The 12,219-nt window shown below is 41.1% G+C and overlaps 1 protein-coding gene across 1 annotated transcript in view; it reads left to right on the top strand.

Moving 5' to 3' along the window:
- Positions 1 to 12,219, top strand: part of UVRAG (UV radiation resistance associated) — a 166,408-nt gene that overhangs the window by 53,270 nt on the left and 100,919 nt on the right. The window lies entirely within an intron of this gene.

Here is a 12,219-nt window from a genome sequence, read left to right on the forward strand (position 1 = left end):
TGTAACTACTTCAACAAAGTAATATACCAATTATATTTTGAAATTCGTAAGTAACCTACCCAGAACACAAATTTTTGACAGTCTGTTATTTACTAGAGTAGTAAGACATGGTAGGAAGGACACAAAAAGGTGCAAAAATAAGTTTTTACTAATGGTTGATCAAGACTGTTAAGATGTCCACATCATTGTCTTTAAAGCCACTGCCTTTTGATGTGTGTCTGTCTTTCATAATGTTTCATTCTGAAAACTAGGCCTTTCATTTTTGTTGCACTGTTTACATTTGGCAAGTATTCCTTTCTCACCCAGAGGTACAGGAACTCCTTGAAAATATTCCCACATAGGGTGACTTTTACAATCTGTAGCCATGGCATTTTTTCCCCCTCCAGTTCCCAGGTGTTGAAATCAGCACTCTCTGCTCTGTTCTAAAAAAGCTGTCCTTTCTTCCCGCAGTGCCTTGCTTTGACACAAGTGTTGCTCCTTTCTGGTTGCACACTCTGCTTCTTTTCCTTTTGTTACAGAACTTCCCTGCCCTATCCCTCCCCTCCCCACCCCCGAAAAAACAAAAGAACTATCCAAGACTTCTGCTTGTGTAACCCACATGCCTTTTTTGCACTGCAGTATTTTATTTGTTTAGAGACAGTGAGGCAGTTGAGAAATTAATGGATTTCTGCTTGTTTGTATCTCTGCCTATGTACATGTGCAAGAAGACAGAGCAAGGCTGTTTGCGTGAAGTGCCCAGAACCATCCAGAAGCAAGGGCTGGTAGTTACTGGGCAGATCAGTGTTCTAGCATGAGCTGGAGAGTAAGTTGCCATGGTAGACGGAGTTTCAAGGGAGAAGCCATGTAACAAGTGTAAGACCACCCAGGTGGGCTCAGTGGATGAGCCTGATGAGATACATTATGGTGTCTCCTGGAGTCCAGAGGCCCAATCCCAATGCCTGTGATGACTTTGCCAGTCTCTTGCACCTAGTAGCACAATCCCTGGATCCTCTACAGGATCAAGTCCTTAATATAATACATGACCTATTGTGCTAGCCTTATAAAGCTTGACCTCAGAAGACAGGATGTTTTTCCCTTGATTCTTTCTTGATGGAGAAAAGCAGCCTTTAACTCAGTTTTTTGATTGAGGCTCATGGATACAGCATATTTTTTATCAAATGTGTTGAGATTACAGTAAATTTAGGCCTTAACATATGTTGTATTAAATTCAGATTTCATTTTAAATAGGCTTATTTTTAAAAGAAACTTATAATTTAAATAAAACCTAATTTTAAAAGATTTTTATCTCCTCTAAATGCCATTTCCTTTCTTTTGACCAAAAAATCTTACTTGAAGAAAGGAGATTTTTCAGGTAAGCACAGATACATTTGTCCTATTATGATTTTTGACTCTGGCTACTGTTGATTTGAATCCTAGGAGTGAGTGCATACCCACCTCACCTCAAGATAGGAGCTTTTTCCACCCACCAGGAAATAATCTTACATTATGGATTGTCACCCTGAACATTTTGCATTTTCATAGCACATTTCATCCAAGAGTCCAGCGTGTTTCAGCAGCCTACACTTCTCCTCTGTGCCCAGCAACTTCTTCTGTAAAGTACCTTTCTTAAGGTCACACTGGAAGTCAATGTCAGTGCCAGGAATAGAATGTAGGTCTTCAGACTCCATACTTCCTCTTTCCATCACCACTACTTTCTGCTTCTTGGCCCAGGTCAAATTGCAAGGTCATTGGCACATTTCTAAAGGAATTGGGTGATGGTGAGGTTAATTATAAAGCAGAAAAATCTGTTGGATATCGTAGGTGGGAAAGGAAATGAAGAAAAAGTAAATGACATTTTAACGGGGCTTTCTCAAAATATATTTTTTTAAATTGGCTGGAGTCTGGCAGGAGCTTCCTAGAATCTAATCTCTGGACAAATGTAAAGCAATGTTTATACAGGCTTTGTATTTTTATTTAATATCTGTTTAATAGAAGCCTTATTTTTAATAATGGGGTTGGGTGTTTGCAATTTGGATATCCCATATCTCTCTTGTTGCCAAAAAAGCTTTGTTCTATTTTCTAAATCCCCAGTGTCAATACTGTTTAAATAAATTTAGTGTAAACTAAGGTTGTTTTGGCAAATCTGACCTTCAGTATATTTATTTCTCTTGTGAGAGATAGCTGTAGCATGTGTGACTGTTGTATTTAGTCTGGGTAGTCATGGCTGACAACCAAGAATTCAAATACTGTACATGAAAGTTCAGATACAACAGAGATAGAAGGAAGAGAACAAAAAATTGAAACAATCCAAAAAGTTGGATAATCTTTCAAACAATTAACCACATCTATGCATCAAAGAAATAAATGTCTAATAAAATCAGAAATCGATGCTGAATGCAAATCCATAGAAGTATAAAAGAAAAGATTACCAGTCTACAAAATAAAAGCTATGGTCTAACAATTGTGACTACCCTAAATAGCCTCCAAACACACAGAGAAGAAACACACAAACAACTTTCTTAAGAAAATAGAATTTGATGACCACGAATTTGTATCAGCAGTGACCCCATGGTGTCATTGACATTGTATGGACTGTCAAACAAAAATTGTTCACTCTTCCAAAGTCTTGTGATCTTTCAACTAATTAGCACAAGTGCTTTGGTCTTAAGATATCCATAGCATAGTGAAAGGAGTCCAAAGACTTTCCAGATTGAGGGCCGTATTCTGCAATCCTCAATTCACATCCGTACTCCCACTGATAATGCATCCGATGAAGCGAGCTGTAGCTCATGAAAGCTTATGCTCATATAAATTTGTTAGTCTCTAAGGTGCCACAAGTACTCCTTTTCTTTTTGTGAATGCAGACTAATACGGCTGCTACTCTGAAACCTGACCACTGACATTAGTGGATCTCCAGTATTAGGCCCAGAGTTCACAATACATACAAAAGAGATGAAATTTAGTCTTACCCTTTGACTGGCCATACCTTGTTCACGCTTCCAGTATGAAGCCTTGTGGCTAATCTAGAAACCAGTTCAAGAAAACAAACTAGCTCAGGCTTGAAAAAATTCAGACTACTGTGATTTTTATTAGTCAGCAATAATGGTTTGCTGAGCAGCCTAGTTAACGCTGTTGCTGAGACAAATAGAAATAGTTTGGATTTCTACCAGCATGCTGGTATCCGGTTTAGGGAATCAGTCTTTGATACTAGTTTCTAACTAGTAAAGGTCTCAAGTTTTGATTTTGTGTACTCACCCCATTCCCTTTTCACTTTCCTTTTGGAAGGAAGAAAGAGCTGTTTCCTCTTCCTCTCTCTGAAACATCCTTATTGCTGTGATAAGGGCTTGGGAGGAGGAATAAGGATTCAACTATTTTACCTCACCAAACTACTTTTGGGTGGTCCTCCCCCTGAATGTAGCTTTGCCAAAATGCATGAAATTTACATGATTTTGGAGAATTGTACTGCAGCTCACAGGGCCTAGAGTAATAGTAAAACGGTCACATTTTTTGTTAATGTCACTCTACTGCTGCTTGACGAAGCTGAGTTGCTGCAGAGACACTGGAGAGCAATCTGCAGACATTGAATGAGAACACAACACTGGCTAAACCGTTTTTTGTTTTTTAAAAAGTCTCTACATCCTGTGAAAATTGGCCCAGATCCCCTTGCTTCCAAAGGAAAGTCTGTCCAGTGGACTTTTGAAACCTTGAATTTAGTTTTTAAAGTGCTAATTCTAATAAAATCCAGAACTACCTAGGACGAATCCCGCACTGGTTGATGACTAAATATTTGTTATGCTATCAGCATGCTCATAGTTGTCATTACTATAAATGAAGCAGATTGTAGTGAAGCACAGATCTTGCTAATTTTAGGATGAGAACTGTAGGGGATGATCTTAGATTCAGGATGACAATGAAACTGAGCAGAAAAGTACTCCTAGATTTCTAATCCAGTTTTAATGGGGAGGTAGCATTCAAATGTGTGGGTTAGAGTCTGATCTCTTTTGCAGTGGGGTATATCATAAGTAACTCATTGAAGTCATAGGTGTTATAATGGTTGTTTAAATGAGAATCAGGATCATGGTCTGTGTGATGTAGGACAGAGATGATGGCAGTTCCACTACTTTTCTGTAATGATACTCTTTTCTCTGCACAGAATTGAGTCTCATTGTTATGCTAGACACTTCATAAGAGGTCTGATTCATGTTCTAGGAATTGTCTTTACAGAAAATTGAGTTATTGTGCTGGTAAACTAAGTGCTAGCTCTAGCCAAGGCTGTAGATTAGCTAAGAACTAACAAACTCACAGCTGGAAACCAAATCAGCTCATTTGTATATTAGTTTTGTTCAAAATAGGTATTGTCTTAAGACTGGTTTCAGAGTAGCAGCCGTGTTAGTCTGTATCTGCAAAAAGAAAAGGAGGACTTGTGGCACCTTAGAGACTAACAAATTTATTTGAACATAAGCTCATGCATCCGATGAAGTGAGCTGTAGCTCACGAAAGCTTATGCTCAAATAAATGTTAGTCTCTAAGGTGCCACAAGTCCTCCTTTTCTTACAAGACTGTGTTTAGTGTTAAGACTCTATGAAATGTTGCATATATTAACTCACTTGTAACGTCTGTGTTCCAAGCTATAAGGAAATATGTAAGTTTTGATTTACAGCTTTGAAAATGTTTGCTCTGAATTTGTGAACCTAGGCACAGGAATTGTTCCCCCCCTCACCTCCAGAGGACTGTCAAAAATTAAGTGGGCCATTATAAGACAAAAACATTAATTGCCCCATCCACCCGTGGCCAATGCCAGGTACTTCAGAGGGAATTAACAGAACAGGTAATCATCAAGTGATCCATCCCCTATCTCCCATTCCCAGCTTCTGGCAAACAAAAACTAGGAATACAATCCCTGCCCATCCTGGCTAATAGCCATTGATGGGCCTATCCTCCATGAACATACCTAGTTCCTTTTTTTAACCCTTTTATAGTATTGGCCTTCACAACATCCTCTGGCAAAGAGTTCCATAGGTTGACTGTGGATTGTGTGAAGAAATACTTTTTGTTTTTAAACCTGCTGCCTATTAATTTCATTTGATGGCCCCTAGTTCGTGTGTTGAGACGGAGTAAATAACACTTCCTTATTTACTTTCTCCACACCAGTCATGATTTTATAGACCTTTATCATATCCTGAGTTGTCTCCTTTCCAAGCTGAAGAGTCCCAGTCTTATTAATCTCCATATGGAAGCTGTTTTATATTCCTAATTATTTTTGTTGTCATTTTCTGTATTTTCCAATGCCAATCTCTTTTTTGATATGGGGTGACCAGATCTGCATGCAGTATTCAAGATGTGGGAGTACCATGGATTTATATAGAGGCAATATGATATTTTCTTTTATCTATCCCTTTCCTAATGATTCCCAACTTTGTTAGCTTTTTTGACAGCCGCTGCACATTGAGTGGATGTTTTCAGAAAACTATCCACAGTGATTCCAAGATCTTTCTTGAGTGGTAATAGCTAATTTAGATGCCATTATTTTATATGTATAGTTGGAATTATGTTTTTCAATGTGCATTACTTCACGTTTAGGTTGGATATTAGGAAAAACTTTTTCACTAGGAGGGTGGTGAAACACAGGAATGCGTTACCTAGGGAGGTGGTGGAATCTCCTTCCTTAGAAGTTTTTAAGGTCAGGCTTGACAAAGCCCTGGCTGGGATGATTTAGTTGGGGATTGGCCCTGCTTTGAGCAGGGGGTTGGACTAGATGACCTCCTGAGGTCCCTTCCAACCCTGATATTCTGTCATTTATCAACACTGAATTTCATCTGCCATTTTGTTGTCCATCCACCCAGTTTTGTGAAGTCCCTTTGTAACTCTTCACAGTCTGCTTTGGACTTGACTATCTTGAATAGTCTTGTATCATCTGCAAACGTTGCCACCTCATTGTTTAACCTCTTTTCCAGATCATTTATGAAAATGTTGAACAGTACTGGTCCCAGTACAGACATCACTATTTACCTCTGTCCATTCTGAAAACTGACTGTTTGTTCCTACCCTTTGTTTCCTATCTTTTTAACCAGTTACTGATCCAAGATCTAGGGTACCATTTGATCTGGGGTAAATGATTGTTCTCATGGGACTGGAAACAACTTGTGTGTGTGTGAGACCATTTATCATTAGTTCATCTTGCCAGGGTGGCAAGGTAGACTGGAGAGCCTAAGGGGATTGTCTGTGTACTCCATGGTAAGACTGGTACAGAGATCCAGGAATTCACATGTTACTGTTTGGTGAAATCGAATTATAGAACATACTACTAGTTTGGGGTGTCTGCCCTGTTTTTGATAGTCTGCCCTGAGGTAGGCACTCCCAGTCATGAGTCCATTCCCAACAGTTTGACACTTCTATCTAAATGGATAGTTCCCATCTCCCTTGGCATGGGGAAGATGTGCACGTAACTTCCCCAATAATATTACTGTGAATAGTGCACACCTCAACGTCAATAGTTCGTTTTATGGGCGTTCAGTTGGCATGTTACTGACAGGGAAATCCCTTTAGAAGTTTAATTTTGGAAAGTTTAACTTTAGCTGTGGACAGAACCTTACTGTCCAGCCTTTTTAAAAAAATAAGGCAACACTTAACACACAAATCCTCTCCATTCATTTAGTGTGTGTGTGTGTACAGACTTACACACTGATACCTTACTTCAAATGGTACTGTTGTGGAGGAATCTGGGCAATCATAGAATCATAGAATCATAGAATATCAGGGTTGGAAGGGACCCCTGAAGGTCATCTAGTCCAACCCCCTGCTCGAAGCAGGACCAATTCCCAGTTAAATCATCCCAGCCAGGGCTTTGTCAAGCCTGACCTTAAAAACTTCCAAGGAAGGAGATTCCACCACCTCCCTAGGCAACGCATTCCAGTGTTTCACCACCCTCTTAGTGAAAAAGTTTTTCCTAATATCCAATCTAAACCTCCCCCACTGCAACTTGAAGCCATTACTCCTCGTTCTGTCATCTGCTACCATTGAGAACAGTCTAGAGCCATCCTCTTTGGAACCCCCTTTCAGGTAGTTGAAAGCAGCTATCAAATCCCCCCTCATTCTTCTCTTCTGCAGGCTAAACAATCCCAGCTCCCTCAGCCTCTCCTCATAAGTCATGTGTTCTAGACCCCAATCATTTTTGTTGCCCTTCGCTGGACTCTCTCCAATTTATCCACATCCTTCTTGTAGTGTGGGGCCCAAAACTGGACACAGTACTCCAGATGAGGCCTCACCAATGTCGAATAGAGGGGGACGATCACGTCCCTCGATCTGCTCGCTATGCCCCTACGTATACATCCCAAAATGCCATTGGCCTTCTTGGCAACAAGGGCACACTGCTGACTCATATCCAGCTTCTCGTCCACTGTCACCCCTAGGTCTTTTTCCGCAGAACTGCTGCCTAGCCATTCGGTCCCTAGTCTGTAGCGGTGCATTGGATTCTTCCGTCCTAAGTGCAGGACCCTGCACTTATCCTTATTGAACCTCATCAGATTTCTTTTGGCCCAATCCTCCAATTTGTCTAGGTCCTTCTGTATCCTATCCCTCCCCTCCAGCGTATCTACCACTCCTCCCAGTTTAGTATCGTCTGCAAATTTGCTGAGAGTGCAATCCACACCATCCTCCAGATCATTTATGAAGATATTGAACAAAACCGGCCCCAGGACCGACCCCTGGGGCACTCCACTTGACACCGGCTGCCAACTAGACATGGAGCCATTGATCACTACCCGTTGAGCCCGACAATCTAGCCAGCTTTCTACCCACCCTATAGTGCATTCATCCAGCCCATACTTCCTTAACTTGCTGACAAGAATACTGTGGGAGACCGTGTCAAAAGCTTTGCTAAAGTCAAGAAACAATACATCCACTGCTTTCCCTTCATCCACAGAACCAGTAATCTCATGATAAAAGGCGATTAGATTAGTCAGGCATGACCTTCCCTTGGTGAATCCATGCTGGCTGTTCCTGATCACTTTCCTTTCATGCAAGTACTTCAAGATTGATTCTTTGAGGACCTGCTCCATGATTTTTCCAGGGACTGAGGTGAGGCTGACTGGCCTGTAGTTCCCAGGATCCTCCTTCTTCCCTTTTTTAAAGATTGGCACTACATTAGCCTTTTTCCAGTCATCCGGGACTTCCCCGGTTCGCCACGAGTTTTCAAAGATAATGGCCAATGGCTCTGCAATCACAGCCGCCAATTCCTTCAGCACTCTCGGATGCAACTTGTCCGGCCCCATGGACTTGTGCACGTCCAGCTTTTCTAAATAGTCCCTAACCACCTCTATCTCCACAGAGGGCTGGCCATCTCTTCCCCATTTTGTGATGCCCAGCGTAGCAGTCTGGGAGCTGTCCTTGTTAGTGAAAACAGAGGCAAAAAAAGCATTGAGTACATTAGCTTTTTCCACATCCTCTGTCACTAGGTTGCCTCCCTCATTCAGTAAGGGTCCCACACTTTCCTTGGCTTTCTTCTTGTTGCCAACATACCTGAAGAAACCCTTCTTGTTACTCTTGACATCTCTCGCTAGCTGCAGCTCCAGGTGCGATTTGGCCCTCCTGATTTCATTCCTACATGCCCGAGCAATATTTTTATACTCTTCCCTGGTCATATGTCCAACCTTCCACTTCTTGTAAGCTTCTTTTTTATGTTTAAGATCCGCTAGGATTTCACCGTTAAGCCAAGCCGGACGCCTGCCATATTTACTATTCTTTCGACTCATCGGGATGGTTTGTCCCTGTAACCTCAACAGGGATTCCTTGAAATACAGCCAGCTCTCCTGGACTCCTTTCCCCTTCAAGTTAGTCCCCCAGGGGATCCTGGCCATCCGTTCCCTGAGGAAGTTGAAGTCTGCTTTCCTGAAGTCCAGGGTCCGTATCCTGCTGCTTACCTTTCTTCCCTGCGTCAGGATCCTGAACTCAACCAACTCATGGTCACTGCCTCCCAGATTCCCATCCACTTTTGCTTCCCCCACTAATTCTACCTGGTTTGTGAGCAGCAGGTCAAGAAAAGCGCCCCCCCTAGTTGGCTCCTCTAGCACTTGCACCAGGAAATTGTCCCCTACGCTTTCCAAAAACTTCCTGGATTGTCTATGCACCGCAGTATTGCTCTCCCAGCAGATATCAGGAAAATTAAAGTCACCCATGAGAATCAGGGCATGCGATCTAGTAGCTTCCGTGAGCTGCCAGAAGAAAGCCTCATCTACCTCATCCCCCTGGTCCGGTGGTCTATAGCAGACTCCCACCACTACATCACTCTTGTTGCACACACTTCTAAACTTAATCCAAACGTAATCAAATATAACAGTTAAGCAATTTTTGTTTCTTACCACAAGGAAATGACTGGAATATGTCTGCCTGATATTTGGTTTAAATTTTAAAGTCTCTCATTTAATAGAAGAGGATTTGATTGTGGGACTGAATTGTCATATAAAATTATCCTGTGGGCAGGTTGAATAGGTCTGGAATAACTGGCATATAAATTCACCACCTTGAAAAAATATCCTGCTAAAGTATGTACTGGCTTAAGGAAGCCTGTATGAATATCTGCAATGTTTATCGACCTTACTGTGAGCATGAGACGACTAAAACCTCTCAACATGAGAAATTCTGAAAGTAGAGAGATTCCTGGCGGGTACTAGTTGAAATATTGCACAATGTGCCTGAGAGCTGTGGCTTTATAAAAATACTTTGCTTTAAAAAAAATTAAAATAAAATATTAGCCAGAGCTCTGTCAATGCATATTATTTTCAAAAGTGCCTAAGTCTTGTTTTCATTTTCTGCTTTTGAAAAATGGGACATAAATTGGATTCTGGCTCCTAAGTCACTTAGGCACTTTTGAAAATTTTACTCAGTACCTTTGCTGATGTAGAAAACTGAGTAAAACGGCCCACTCTTAGTACTGATACCAATTTGTGATGAGCAGCAAATGCCAGCAAAGTTTTGAAAGAAGAAAATACAAAGGGGCCCAGAATGATTTGAAGTTAAGCATAAAAGAACTAAAGGGGGTTGAAGCCAGGGGGAAAACGCAATATTCTGTCTTTTCCTGTGGGCTTGTGTACACTTAAAATGCTGCAGCGGTGCAGTTGCACTGCTTCAGTGAAGACACTACTTGTGCTGACAGGAGGGGCTCTCCTGTTAGAGTAGATAAACCACCTCCCTGAAAGCCAGTCGTTAGGGCGAAGGGAGAATTCTCACATTGATGTACCGCTGTCTACACTGGGTGTTCAGTGGGCTGAACTGCATCGCTCGGGGTGTGGATTTCAGTTATACTCAACTAATTCCCTAGCATAGACCCAGGCCGCCTCCATCTGTAGCTAATGTGTGGGGGCGGGGGGAAATGATCCAGACCTTTGAAAAGGAGTATCCTGGAAACCAATGAAGCTGAGACAGCACAGTCAATAGGACAGCAAATTAAACAGAAGTCTGCCCTATGATATGGCAGCAAAATAAGCCAATGCACGTTTGAACTGTATATTTATCCCATCACTGGAACGTCTCTACATGCCTATGCGACATAACTGGAAAATGGTGTTCATTTCTGGGCATCTTAATCCTAGACATACATGGATAAATTGCAGTGAATTCAGAGAAACCCTATAGAAAACAGGGTTCTGGAGGAATTGTTTCTGGGGGGGATTTTAAAGGAATGAAATGTGTAGCTTGACTGAAAGGGTTGGACAGCAGAATCTGCAAACACTTTGAAGAATAAACAAAAGAATTTCAAAGGAATTATTTAGCATAAGATTGAAATGAGGATTCATACCACTGAAGATAGAAGGGAGAGGACATAGATCAAGATCAAAAGCAAATGCTAGTGAGCTTGTTGAATTAAATCAGTTCCTGTGCACTGAAGACAGAACTGAGAAGAGTCTTTTTTTTGTGTAGGAACTTTGCATGACAGAAATGTGAACAGTCTGATTGAGAACTCATCTTAACTGTACAGAATTCCATGTGGGTCAGGAAGTTATCTGTGTCCTAGAGAGTCCATGACTCTGGGAAGCAGGCATGTTTGGTTTTCCTGTCTGCTCTCATTACCCCATGGAGTTCCTCAGCTTGCTGGGGACCTGGCTCCCTGTTCTAGTGGTGTGTATTTGCAACCTTTCTCCATAAGTATCCCTTTAGCTGCTTAGGGCAGTTGAATTCTGAGCTAGCTGTGGGTATGCTGATATGTAAAGCTTTGAACACAAAACTATATTGTGCATGTTGAAATTTAACATCTGCTTCCATTGTGGGGAGCCAAACTGTTTTGAAGAATGCTAATAACTATGGATATTTGAAAAAGAAAACTAGTATTTTAGCCTTATTAAAATATTATGAAAGCTGGAAGTGGATCCTTTCATCAGTCTCCGCAAATTTCTAAAAGGAATAATTCCCAATTGTTTAGAATGGAGATAAAAGTGGGGGAAAGTTACAGGGTAACAAACTTCAATCTGTGTGTCTTTATTAGGACAAGTCTTCTAAAATTCATGGAGGAATTACTGGTGCAGACTAACGTATTATCTTCAAGATGCATTGTAGTCCAATATAGATAAACTTACTTAGTTTTAATATGTAAAGTCCTTGGTATAAACAGGTGTTTGGGAGTTGGCTCTTTGGATCAAGAGTTGTAGTTGGTCATTTATTATTTATTTGGTTTATGCAATCGGATCAAGCCAAACCGATCAAGCGTTCTTATCAGCAATGTTCAGAGCATAAACACCTCCGGGAAGCTGTCATTTTGCAGTCCTCAACAATGTGCGTCATGGTTTGTGGCTGCCCACATTGACGTAGTGGACTGTCTCTAAAATGCCACTGCAATTCTGCTGCTGCCACTTCTCCATCTCTAAGTATTCTATCTGAATTGCAAGTGTAAAACTGCAGATTCTTGGAGCAGGTGGAGCTACTGTAATTAGTGTGAACGTGTCAGGAAATCCTGACTTCAAAATGCTAACCAACTGGGTTTAGTACTTATGAGTAAGTAGAGAGCAGTATTGAGGTGACTGACAGCAAAAAATATAAGATTGGCTTTACAAATGCAGCACTAAATCCTGTTCTTAAAAATCTCTAAGAATGTAGTTCAAGCAATTACCCATTAATGCAAAAATTTAAGAAAACCTCTCTAAACTAAGTTATGGAAAATTTGTTCTATATGGAGCTATCCCATACTTAACCCTGGTCTACACTAGGACTTTAGGTCGAATTTAGCAGCATTAAATCAATGTAAACCTGCAC

Source organism: Eretmochelys imbricata, chromosome 1, assembly GCF_965152235.1.
Source record: "Eretmochelys imbricata isolate rEreImb1 chromosome 1, rEreImb1.hap1, whole genome shotgun sequence".
Classification (NCBI taxonomy): Eukaryota; Metazoa; Chordata; order Testudines; family Cheloniidae; genus Eretmochelys; species Eretmochelys imbricata.